This window comes from Marmota monax, unplaced genomic scaffold, assembly GCF_021218885.2.
Source record: "Marmota monax isolate L192 unplaced genomic scaffold, Marmota_monax_Labrador192_F-V1.1 WCK01_AAM20220418_F8-fsc00190, whole genome shotgun sequence".
Classification (NCBI taxonomy): domain Eukaryota; kingdom Metazoa; phylum Chordata; class Mammalia; order Rodentia; family Sciuridae; genus Marmota; species Marmota monax.
The window spans coordinates 1,666,200-1,678,718 of NW_026693010.1; the positions used below are offsets into that span (position 1 = coordinate 1,666,200).

The following is a 12,519-nucleotide window of genomic DNA, read 5'->3' on the forward strand; positions in this document are numbered from 1 at the left end:
CAGCAGTTCCCACGGCAGGGCGGGGGCTGGTACCTGCACCCCTCCGGGTGAAAAGCGCCTGGAAGGTTTTCCAGCCCTGGCAGGCAAGCAGAGCCTTGTCGCTGACTCAGCCCTCCAGCCGGCTGCTGAGTCAGGCCTGCAGCTGGGGTGCCTGCAGTGGGAGCGCAGGGGCTTCCTGGCCAGCGGGCACGCCCTGCAGGCCTGGCGGAGGCCGAGCGCTCGGCCAGGCCCCGAGCCTCCTCCCTTCCTTTAGGAGGCGCGGACCGCGCGCGGACCGAGTGCCGGGCGACCACCGGAGCTCGACCCCTAGCGTCTCGTGGCCCCGGGCGGGGTCTCGCGGAAGACCGGCGTCGTTGCGGACTCGCAGGCTTGGCTCCCCGGCAGGAGCCTAGCGCGCTGCCCCGCGCAACCCGTGGGACCAGCCGCCGCCCAGCCCCACACGCGCCTCAGTTTCCCCGGCCGCGCCCCGCCCCGCGGCGCGAGGGCGGGTGACGTCACGGCGCGCGGCATTGTGGGCGGGCGGCGCCGGGACGCCATTTTCGGCGGCGGAGCAGGCGCTGGGAGTGTACGGGGTGCGCGGGCCGGCGGCCGGGGATGCAGCGGGGCGGCCGCGGAGGCGCTCCTCGCTGGTGACCGCGGCGCCGCGCCTCGGGCGGCCGCTCCCAGCCGACAGCGCGAGCGAGCGCGGCCCTCCGAACGGACGGTGAGTGCGCGGCGCGGACACGGGCCCGGCCCTGCCCACCGCGGCCCTGGAGGCGGCTCCCGTCCCTTCCTCACCGCGTCCCTCCGGCCTCGGTCCCGTGACCTCGTCACCCGCGCCCCTCCAGGCTCGGGTACCTGTCCCCTTCTCGTCCGCTACCCTCCGGCCTCAGGTCCCGTCATCTCGTCACCCGCGCCCTTCCAGGCTCGGGTCCATGTCCCCTCCTTGTCCGCGCCCCTCCGGCCTTGGTCCCTGTCCCTTCCTCCTCCGCGTCCTTCCTGCCGCGGGTTCCAGTTCCCTCCTCGTCCGCACCCTTCTGGGCGCGAGTCCCTGTCCCCTCTCCGCCCGCGTCGGTGCAGGCTCGGGTGCCTGTCCATCTTCATTCGCTCCCGTCAAGGCTCGGTTTCTGCCTGACCCCTCCCCATTCGCGTGCCTCGGGTCCCTGTCCCCTCTCCATCCGTGTGCCTCGGGACTGGGGTTCCCGGCGGGCGCTGCCGCGACAGCTGTGTGCCAGGAGCCGCGCGGCTGGGCTGTGGCCGCCTGGGGAGGCGGCGAGGGGCGGCGGGCGGCTTTGTCCATGGTTCCCTTCCTGCCCGTCCCCGCCTTTCCGCGGCACCGCCCTGGGCGACACTGTCATCCGCGCTGTCAGGCGGGCCTTTTCTTTCACTGACCGGGTTCAGAATGTCCCGGGCCATCGTGGCCTCTGAACGTGCAGCAGCCCCAGTTCTGGAGTGCTTTTCTGTGTCGCACGTGGCGTTCCCTTTTCCTTAAAACATTAAAGCATTAAAAAAATAACGCGTAATGGAGTGGTTGGTTTTATAACAAGGGTTTTAGACCATTCCAGGTCTATTGTGTTAGAATTATTTCAGCCTGCTATTTTATTTAAATGTGTTAATAATATGCATATTAAGTGACAGCAAGGAGCACCTGCGAAAATGGTATCTTTAAAAAGTGTGAGAACAAAGTATTTGAAATATACCGTTTAAAACTACTGTGTAAAAGGCCGGTTGCATCTTTGATTCTTTTTGTTAAATTCCAAGGCTGTTTGTTTGTTTGTTTTTCCCTTGGCAGCATGACTAAGCCTTTGATCAGAATCAACTCTGAATACATTGTAATAGGTCAGTGAAAAACCCATTAGGAAATTGGTACGACCTTAAGTCTTCTTAATCATATTACAGCTAAGGATTTACTTCTTTGGTGGACTGATTGTAAGCTTCAGTTATGGTGGAACATTTGACTCATTGCTGTTTCTTAAACATTTGTAAGGGTAAAGTGGTACTAAATATTTAAAATTTCACATTATATGTGTGAAGACAGGCTCTCTGCAAACCATCAAAGAATGCAACATCATCTTGCAGTTGAGCCTGGCAGCCCTGTGATGGTCCCCATTGGTGTGAGACTGGGCGGTAGCTTCACTGCAGCTCCAGTTACTCTCCTGCCTTGGCAGTGTCTCCTGAAAGCACAGTGCATGAGAAGAGTATAAAGGATGGGGATTTTCTTTAGCAAGGAGGGAGGAAACTTTCCTGGGGAGAGGGACACAGTATCCTAAGTATCTCACAATTAGCACTTACTTTAGTTATCTAAATGTTTTCATTTTTTTTTTTTTTTAATGGATAGCATGACTTTATTTGTTTCATTTTATGTGGTGCTCAGGATCGAACCCAGGGCCTCACACACCCTAGGCAAGTGCCCTACCACTGAGCTGCTGCCCCAGCCCCATGTTTTCATTTTTAAAAAGATACATTCTTAAGCATGTTCATCATGTTGGAAAAAGGTGTATAACTTTCTAAAGGGTATAAAGAATTTTGAAATGTGATGGTTTAAACAGAAAATGAGAAATATAAATTTGAAAGTTGAGTTAATGTAGGATTAATTTTCCCCCCCGATACTGGGGATTGAACCCAGGGACACTCTACCACTGAGCTATACCCCCAATTTAAAAAAAAAAAATTTAAATTTCAAGGCAGGGTCTTTAGCAAGCTAGCTTTCTTTCTTCTCTCTCTCTTTCTATCACTGGGGATTGACCCATCGAACACTCTACTGCTGAGCTGTAACCCCAGTATTCCTCTTTTTTTTTTTTTTTTAATTTTTTAATATTTATTTTTCAGTTCTCGGCGGACACAACATCTTTGTTTGTATGTGGTGCTGAGGATTGAACCCGGGCTGCACGCATGCCAGGAAAGCGCCCTACCGCTTGAGCCACATCCCTAGCCCCCTCTTTTTTTTTTAATATATTTTTTAATTTTAGTTGTAAATGGATTTTTTTTTTTTTTTAATGCGGTGCTGAGGATCGAACCCAGGGCCTCACACAGGCAAGTGTGCTACCCCTAAGCCACAACTCCAGCCCCAGAATTCCTCTTTTTTTCAAAAAATTTATTTCCAGACTGGGAATCACTACTAAGTTGCCAAGACTTGAACTTGCGGTCTGGAGCTGATAGGATTACAGGTGTGGTACCATGCTTGGCTAGGAGCTCAAATACTCCTGCCTCAGCCTTCTAAGTCACTGAGATTACAGGAGTGGGCCACTACACGTAGCTAAGATTAGTTCTTAGTAGATGAGTGAAATATCAGAAACCAAGATTTTATGTTACAAAGACAGGATTATTAAAAGCCTGAGCAATAGGACCTGGTGAGTTTTTTTAAATTTTTTATTTAAATTTTTTTTCTCTTAGTTGTAGTTGGACACAATATCTTTATTTTATTTATTTATTAAAAAATCTGTTTTTTTTTTTTGTTTTGTTTTTTGTAGTTGTAGATGGACAGCACACCTTTATTTTATTTGTTTATTTTTATATGGTGCTGAGGATCAAACACGTGCTAGGCAAGCGCTCTGCCACTGAGCTACAGCCCCAGCCCTTATTTATTTATTTTTATGTGGTGCTGAGGATCAAACCCAGCGCCTTGCACATGCTAGGCGAGTGCTCTACCACTGAACCACAACCTCAGCACCCCTTGGTAAGTTTTTGACAGGTTTCAGGGAAGGCATGGCTTTAAATGACTTGAGAATGCCCTGAATGGCAGGCACTCCTAAGTGGCCAGAGATTTGGAGAAGAAAGCTGACAGTCAATCTGGCAGCGCAGAGCCATAGAGGTTAGAGACAATTGATAGGCAGCTATTCCTCAGAGACACTAGAAGGAAAGTGTCAATTGTCAGGGTGGCCTGGAGCTATGGGCTGAGTGGAGGAAACAGGCCCAAGGGCAGTCTGCTGTGGAGGACCTCAGAGGCTGCTCTTCTTCTGGGGCTGCAAGGAGGATTGGAGGACTAAGGAGCTAGGTGGCATTTAGAATGGACAGGGCCTGGGTCTGTGACTTAACATAGTGAGGCAGGTGGTGTGGCTGGTGCTGGTGGCTGGGATGAGCAAGTGAGGCAGCTATTCACCTGAAGTGAGGCCTTGAGTCTGGAATTAGGGCAGTGGCAGGAGGTGCAGAGGAGCAGTTTCATCCAGGGAAATGATTTAGGGTACTGTGGGCTGCCTTGGTGCCGGGGAGAGGCTGCAGGTGGAGGTAGAGGGATGGCAAGGATGCCCCATCCTTGTACCAGAGCAGGCCTGTGCAAGCACCAGTGGGCCATGTCACTTCTCTGCTAAGATTCTCAACAGTGCCCTCTTGGACCTGGTATTGTCTGGCCTCCCTCTGGCCCCACTCAGGTACCATACCCAGCTGTGGAGTTCTGAGCAACATGCTCCACTCTGTAGTCTCTGCTTTGCCTGACTTTTCTTCTCCTCCTCATTACCTAAATGCTGCATTGTTTTGCTCTATTGTTTTCTTGTTTTGTTTACTGTCTTGTGCAGTCCTCATCTCAGGAAGGGGCAGGGCTTGGCACCCAGTAGGCACTTCATAGGTGTTTGCTGAAGGAATGCATCTACAATGACTTCTTCATCTCTAACTTGGTGACTCATTGGTTGGTGACACCCATCACAATAGGGAAAGTGGGAGGAGGACAAGATTGTCTGACTTCTGGATATGATAAATCTGGGGTGCTTGTGGGGGCCCCAGTGGGCAGCTGGAGATGAAGTTCTGGAATTAGACAAGGGTTGAGGCTGGTGGTCTAGATTACTCCATGTTGAGGGCCAGGTGAAGTGACCTTCTGGTATATAGACAGTGGAGCAGCCCTAAGGAGAAGAACACTTTGGGACACTGGGAAAAGAGGTCACCATTCAGTAGCTGAGAGGTCGAGGAGGAATAGGACTGAAAACATCTGTTGGGTCTGGCCTCTAGACAAGTTACCAGCAATCTTCCAGGTTTCCCTGGAAGTAGGAGCCCAAGCCAGAGCCCTATGTCCTAACCAGGGTATCCTTATGTCTTTCCACCCAGGTAGCAAACTCGTGAGTCAGAAATGAATTATTGTTTTGTTTTGGTTTTAACGTATGTTTGGAGGCAGATGAAAGCAATTTGGATCTGTACTTTTTAAATATTCTTGATGTGCTATCCACACTTATACAAAATGGATAAGTGAATATTAATACAAATACAACAAATTTTTTTTTCCCCTACTACTGGGGATTGAGCCCAGGGATACCCTACCATTCAGCTATACCTCCAGCCCTGTTTTAAATTTTACTTTGGTACAGGGTTTCACTAAGTTGACCAGGCTGACCTGGAACTTGCTATCCTCCTGCCTTGGCCTACTGACTTGCTGGGGTTACAGGTGTGTGCCACCACATCTGGCAGCAAAACCAACATTTTAGGCAGAGCTGTGCATGTGGATAAAGTAGAAGTCACTTTCTTGGTTCTAAAATATCCCAGTTAGCCCAGCTGAGATTGTGGGCTGTTCTTGACTTCCACTGCACATCATGGGTGTTTGTGTCCAGGCACCTCTGGAGATCACTGCACTACTATCACTAAAATGTCACAGTGATGCCAGCACTGTTCCAGTAAGATCAGAGCTGTGGCTACCTCCATCTTCCTGGTGAGGAGTGGGAGGTGAGAGGGCATGTTAGTGCTGCGAGGTTAGGGTGCTAACCCATGCATCTGCTTCCACAGTCAAGCTTGGAAGCACCTTGCAGTACTTGAAGTTTCACCCTCAAGTGAATCCTGTAATTGTCTTTATCAGGGAAAGCTTTGCCCCCAATTTCACTTTTTTTTTTTTTAAAGAGTTACATTTTAACCACTTATACATGCACTGTTCAATAGTGTTAAGGATCTTTGCATGTTTGCAGCCTCTCTGCAACTCAGTTTAATCTCATGGCACTGAGATTCTGAGTCCACTAAACACTAGGCCTCCTCCCTCCAGCTGCCTGGTAACCACCTTTCTGCTTCTGTTTCTGTGGTTCTGGCTGCCTAGATAAATGCATGGAGTCCTATAGTAATTGCCCTTCTGCAACCAGAGTGTTTCACTCCTCATAGTGTTTACAAGGTTCATCCGTAACTTTTGTTCCTTTTAACTAAAACGTCATAAAGTCCTAAGGACTTTTGGTATGCTCTTGATATTAATTTCCCATGGGAACTCTGCTCATTTCTCACGTGCTAGTTGTGTGTCCTTGCTGTTCACTTCTGGAGCTAGGGTACTCTGCTGAGCTCTTGAGTTGTGACAGAATTCACTAATTTTGGTGGTAGGACCAGGGAACTCCTTTCTTTGATGAATGGCTGTCAGCAGGGAACTGCTCTTGGTCCTAGAGCTGCTGTCCCTGCTCCCTGGCCTCCTCCATTCTTCAAAGCCATCAGTGGAGATGCTTCCTATTCTGAATTCCTCTCCAACTTTTTGAGTGTCTGCCTTCCTGCCTCTGACCACTAGAGCCACTCTTAAAGGGCTCATGTGATTAGGTCAGGCCTGCCTAGATAATCTCCCTGTCTTAAGGTCATCTGTAAAGTCTCTTTATAGGGGCTGGGGATGTGGCTCAAGCTGTAGCGCGCTCACCTGGCATGCGAGGGACCCGGGTTTGATCCTCGGCACCACATACAAACAAAGATATTGTGTCCGCTGAAAACTAAAAAATAAATATTAAAAAAAGTCTCTTTATAGAGGTTCCTAACCCAGTGCTTGATGGAGTAGGTGTGTGTAAGAGAATCTTGGGGAGAAGTGTCTCCTAAACAGTTTGTAACCATCTTCCAGTTAACATCTGAGTAACTTCTGAATAATACAGCATTAAATATTGAAAAACATTTTTTACAAATTTAAAATATAATTTATGTATAGTAAAATGTTAACATTTTACATATACCATTCAGTTGGTGATTAATTTGTATCAAGATACAGCCCAGAAATTTTTTTATGATTCTTTTTCAGCCACCAGGCATTCCCCCTCCAAGCAGCACCCACTGGATTCTATCACCATAGGTTAGTTTTCCTACGCTCCAGTTTAATATACATAAGGCTATATATTATATGTTTTCCCCTCCAGCCCCTTACCTCCCTCCTTCTCTCCCCTTCTCTTTCATGGTACTGTGATTGAACCCGGAATATGGCTCTACCACTGAGCCACATCCCCAGCCCTTTTTATTTTTTGTTTTGAGACAGGGTCTCACTAAGATGCTGAGGGCCTCACTAAGTTACCTAGGTTGGCTTTGATCTTGCAATGCTACTGTCTTGGCCCCCTGAGTTGCTGGGATTACAGGCGTGGGCACCATATCTGGCTCCATGCAGCCTCTTTTTTTTTTTAGCATACTATTTTTGAAATTCATTCATGTTGGGGCATGTGTCTCTGTGGTATTCCTTTGTACTCCTGAGTACTGTTCTGTTGTTTGACTAGGCCATGATAGTTGTCTTGGTGTGCATCTGGGGGGCTATTCCTCTTTGTACAGACTGTGAAACATATATTTTAATTTATTTTGGGTAAATACCCAGGGATGCAGTTGCTCCACGGTAGATGTATGATTAACTTTTGGAGATGCTTCCTATTTTCCGAAGTGGTTGTGTCTCTTTGTGCTCTATCCAGCTGTGTGTGGTTCTGGTGGTTTCCATCCTCTCCAGCATTTGATACCACCTGTCTGTCAAATCTTAGGTTCTCTAGAGGTGTGTGGCAGGTTCTGATGGCGGCTTCTGTGTGTCTTGGCCTTTTGTAACCTGATTTTGTCAAGTGCCTACTCAAGGCTTTTGCTTCTCTAAAAAGCTGGGCTGGCTGAGTGGCACTGTCTGCATATTAGGATGCAGCATGAAGCCACGTCAGATGAGGCTGCCCACAATGGAGTTCTTCAGCTGCAAAATCACGACCAAAATAAATCTCTTAGGACTGGGGGTGTAGCTCAGCGGTAAAGCACAAGCCTAATGTTCTTGAGGCACTGGGTTCAATCACCATCACCACAGAGAAAATAGACAAAACATAGAACAAGATAAATCTCTGTAAAGTGAAAGAGAGAAAAATAAAAAATATAAATTGGGTTTTTAAAATATTATTGAGTATAGAAGTTCTTTACATATTTTGGATAGAGGTCCTTTGCCAGATACATGTGCTGCAAATATTTTTGCCCACTCTGTCACTTAACTAATTGTGCCTTTTAATAAACCAATAGTTTTTTTTTTTGTTATTGTTGTTGTTGTTTTTATGGTACTGGGAATTGAACTCAGAGATGCTCTACTGCTGAGCTATATGAGCTGTGAGTTGGCCTGGAACTTAACTTGTAATCCTCCTGCCTCAGCCACCCAAGTGGTTGGGATTAAACTCACTGTGTGCAGGAAGAAATATTTTTTCTTTGCTGTTTTTTTTTTTTTCTTTTTGGTACTAGAGATTGAACTCGGGGCTGGGGATGTGGCTCAAGCGGTAGCGCGCTCGCCTAGCATGCGTGCGGCCTGGGTTCGATCCTCAGCACCACATACAAACAAAGATGTTGTGTCCGCCGAGAACTGAAAAATAAATATTATCTAAATAAAAAAGGAAAAAAAAAAGAGATTGAACTCGGGGGTCCTTTTACCACCGAGCCACAGGGTCTCAAAATTACTAGTTGTTTAGAGTTTGCTAAATTGGTGAGACTGGCCTCAAACTTAGATTCTCCTTTCTTAGCCTCCTGAGTTGCTGGGATTACATCACTGTGCCTGATAAGAACTGCTTTTTAAAAACATTTTCTGGGGCTGGGGTTGTAGCTCATTGTAGAGTGCTTGCCTAGCATGTGTGAGGCACTTGGTTCAATCCTCAGCACCACATAAAAATAAATAAAAACATAAAGGTATTGTGTCCATTTATAACTAAAAATTTTAAAAAATCAAATAACTTCATAATTTCTTTTAGAACATGGAAAATAAAGAAAACATTTTGAGAAATGTTTTCTGTATTTTTCTTTAGGAAAGAAAATTATTCCATTCATTAGCACTTAAATGCATAAACTAGTTTTGTGGCATTAGGTTAATCTGCTGACATTTTTCCTGTTCAATCAAGAACTGCTTTCCCTGCCTAGAATTAAAACTGCCCACACTAGTGTCTTCTTCCCAGATTCCTATGACACCCTGCTCTTCATCCTCTTAATCATATAGTTAGTTGAAGCTGTTCATTCTTTCCTGCTTGCTCAACCAGGGACATTTGGATCATTAGGACTCACTCATTCGTGTTTTAGGAAGAAACATGTTCTATATTTTCATATAGTTCTTCTCCCTATAGAGTGTTGTGTTTAAAATTTGCTCCTAGGTGATGGACCTGTGGTCTAGCAGATCAGTGATCTTGCTTCAGGAGTCCCTCTGACTGCAGAGGGGGACTGACAGCTGGGCCAGAGATGCAAACATCTTTTCACCCATGTGCAGCCACAGTTCTAGACAGCCCTCTGTGAATTTCTAAAAGAGCAAGTAAGCTCTTGCAGGGTTATGTGCACACCTTGAAACAGGTGGTGAGTCTGGGTTATTGCAGAGCTGGAGGGTCTAGCACAGCGGTGGCGGATTTCCAAACAACCCCCCTGGCTCTGTGAGCAGGCTCAGGGGAAGTGCCTCATTTTCCTGGTTCTGAAAGTCTGCAACAAAATCCCCCAAAGGCAAACATTTCTTTTCCCCTCTATACAGTAGTGCGAGGTGTTTCAGAATTGCTGCACGTATTGTCGTCTGTCTTTTGAATATGTTTTACTTTCTGTGGTTACTTGGCCATCATGGATACCTCTATTTGGTTCATTCTTGTGGTTCAAGTTTGAAGAGGGGATAAAAGGGTTAGGTTAAGTTAGATTAGAGGAAAGGAGTAGCAGAGGACAAGTAGGAAACCATGAGTCAGAACACTTTCAGGTGTAGGGGCTCTTTTGGGAAGCTCTGGAGATGAGCTTCCTGCCTAGGAGGTAGTGCTGGAGGAGCCCGGCCCTCAGGCAGAATGTGTACATCCGTTTCCTTCCTGCTTCCCTTTCTTTGCTGAGGAAGGGACCTAGGGCCTGGCAGGTTAAGCAAGTGCTCTACCACTGTGCCACACCCCCAGCACTACAGTGATTCTTCATTGGGAAAGGGTAGGACATGGGAAAATGGGTAGCTATACAGAACTTATTTATTGTTCTTTTTTTTTTTTTTTTGTGCTGGGGATTGAACCCAGGGCCTTGTGCATGTAAGGCTAGCACTCTACCAACTGAGCTATATCCCCAGCCATTTTATATACATTTTTTTTCCATTTAGAAAAATACAGACTACAGAGGAGTGCCTTATTGTATTTTTTTTTTTTTTTTGGTGCTGGGGATCGAACCCAGGGCCTTGTGCATGCAAGGCAAGCACTCTGTGCTATATCCTCAGCCCCATATTTTCATGTTTATCTAAAGATATCGTGGTTTGAAAAAGGTTGAGACTCTTCAGAAGACCTTTTGGGGTTTTGCTGGAAAATGAACCTTGACTTTAATGTTTAAACTGTTAGATCTTCCTCACTCATCCCCTCTCCTCTACCTCCACTGGACCTACACAATATGAATATGTTTCACTACTTTCAAATCGTATTCCCCCTTTGACTCTTTACTATATAATTTTTGTTCTGAAATTTTAGAACAATATATATGTAATTTTTACTACTGGTATTATCATTGCTTTGGCTCAGTGATGATGGTAGTATATTTGGAAATTTCTAAATATATTAAAGACAACATAATATATTTTGTTGATGTTCTTTATTTAAATGGGATCATAGAATAAACTAAGGATTTGAGAAGTGAAGCTTTCTTCAACTCCTTGACAAAGCTAAAAAAGATTAGATCACAAAATGGGTTGTTTTGTTTGATCTTCATTTAATTGAAGTTCTGGAGTTAGAGTGCTTGCCTAGCATGCAGGAGGCTTTGTGTTTGATTCCCAGCACTGCAGAAACAAAAACAAACACACAGAACCTGTACATGTTTTTATTGTGGTGTAAATCAGGTATGATAAAATTCATAGAGCTTTGCAACCATCAGCACTAATTTAAGAATGTTTTCATTATCTCCCCCCAAACCCTGTATCTTTTAGCAGTCACTCACCATCCCCCTTGGAAACTACTAGCCCATTTTCTGTCTTCATGGACATTTCATACAAGTGGAATTATATAATATGTGCCATTTGTATCTGGTTCTTTCAGGTGGCATACTATCCTTGTTGTTGCGTGTGTCAGTACTTTGTTCTCTGTGTGTTTGTATGCATATGTGTGGTGTGGTGTGTTAGGGTAGAATCCAGGGCTCTCCCAGGCTGGGCAGGCATTCCATCATTGAGCCACATTCCTAGCCCTTTTTATTTTTATTTTTTATTTTGAGACAGCATTTCATTAAATTGTCCAGGCTGGCCTTGAACCTGTGATCCTCCTGCCTTACCTAGTTGCTGGCATTACAGGCATGCGTTACCTTGTCTGGTCAGTTCAGTGATTTTTAGTATGTTCTCTGTTTCGTGCTGCCACCCACCTCCATCTAATTTTGTTACTGCAAAGTAACAAAAAGATGATTGTTAGACAGACAGACAGACAGAAACAAAGAAAGAAATTCATACTAGGCATGGTGGCACACACCTATAATCACATTCCTTGGGAGCACTTGGTTTTTCTAACTTATTTTTACCGTGGGAGTTTTACCTACTGGCTGAATGGCACCTGATAAAACCAGAGTTGGTTCCCTTTTCCTTCTCTGACCTTTGATTTATTTTCACTCATTTTTGAGAAAGGGAGAAGGTTGTGGTAAAGTTTACCAGACTATTGAAAATTGTGTTGCCTGAGGATGAGCAGAGTGAGATGTGGTGTGCGCTCATTGGGCCTGGTTTGAAAGGAGTCTAAGTAGATCAGTGTCCAGGCTCTGGAGATGGGAAATGTCATCGCATGAAATGATGGCCTCTAGGCTCCGCTGCTCAGCTGTGACAGATTAAGCCTATATAGATATGGAGTAGTTTTTGAAGATTCTGTCCAGCTGTAGATTCCAGTTTTTAGAGTCCAACCAGTTCTGCTTTCATCTTTCTGTTTGATAAAGAATTCAGTGCATTCAGCAGTTCTTTTCTTGGCTCCGTGTTGGGTTGTTTTATTTATTGTGGCAGAATGTCAAGTCCTTTCTGAATTTGAGGGTTTAAGAAAATCCCATGGGCCTAGACTGGCACTAAGGTGCTTTTCCATCCTGGAAAACTTCAGAATTATGGAGCGTGTGCACATACACATGAGAGCAGTGTGTTCCTGAAGTGGAGGGATGCGCTATTCCTAGTCTGGCAGTGTGAGTGCCAATCATTGCATCGGTCAGTTTCCTCAGTGTAAGTGGGAATTATGGTGCCAATTGACTGAACCACCTGCAGACTTTGTTGTTGTTCAGTAAAATAATACCCATATGACGATGTATAAAAATGAAAATGCTGGACAGATGTGAATTCTTTATTTTTTAATTTTTTGGTACTCTACCACTGTGCTACCCCCCCACCTCCTTTTTAGATTTTATTTAAAGACAGGGTCTCATTAAGTTGCTCAGACTGGCTTTGAACTTGGGATCCTCTTTGCTTCAGTCTCC

At 45.8% G+C, this 12,519-nt stretch overlaps 1 protein-coding gene across 26 annotated transcripts in view; it reads left to right on the forward strand.

Moving 5' to 3' along the window:
* The first annotated feature begins 569 nt into the window (after positions 1-569).
* Klc1 (kinesin light chain 1) overlaps positions 570-12,519 on the forward strand; it is a 56,047-nt gene continuing 44,097 nt past the window's right edge. For 15 of the 26 annotated variants that reach the window (XM_046453035.2, XM_046453038.2, XM_058582253.1 and 12 more), the window contains exon 1: positions 571-703. The gene's annotated coding sequence lies outside the window, so the exon portion shown is untranslated. Of the gene's footprint in view, positions 704-12,519 lie in introns of all 26 variants that reach the window. The other 11 variants (XM_058582245.1, XM_058582247.1, XM_058582246.1 and 8 more) reach the window with 1 other exon arrangement.